Here is a 289-nt window from a genome sequence, read left to right on the forward strand (position 1 = left end):
CTTTGGACCCCGAGTGCCTTTATAGAGCTAAATGAAGTGATTACTGGAAAAAAAAAATAAAATAATAAAAAGAAGACAGCCAGGTTGTTTTCCTGTCACTTACAGATCCCTGCCTTTTCTTGGCCACCTCTTGTATTCCCTTCATATTCCCTGAGTGGCAAAGGAAGCCATGTGGAAATTGCAGCTGACCCTGAAAGATTTTAGCCTGAACCAGAAACCTTTCCAGGCTCAGCTGAGTTTCCTGCCTGAGTCTTATTTAGTGAAACGATAGCAGAGTTCTGTCAAAAAT

Source organism: Manacus vitellinus, unplaced genomic scaffold (assembly GCF_001715985.3).
Source record: "Manacus vitellinus isolate BGI_N305 unplaced genomic scaffold, ASM171598v3 scaffold_69_pilon, whole genome shotgun sequence".
Classification (NCBI taxonomy): domain Eukaryota; kingdom Metazoa; phylum Chordata; class Aves; order Passeriformes; family Pipridae; genus Manacus; species Manacus vitellinus.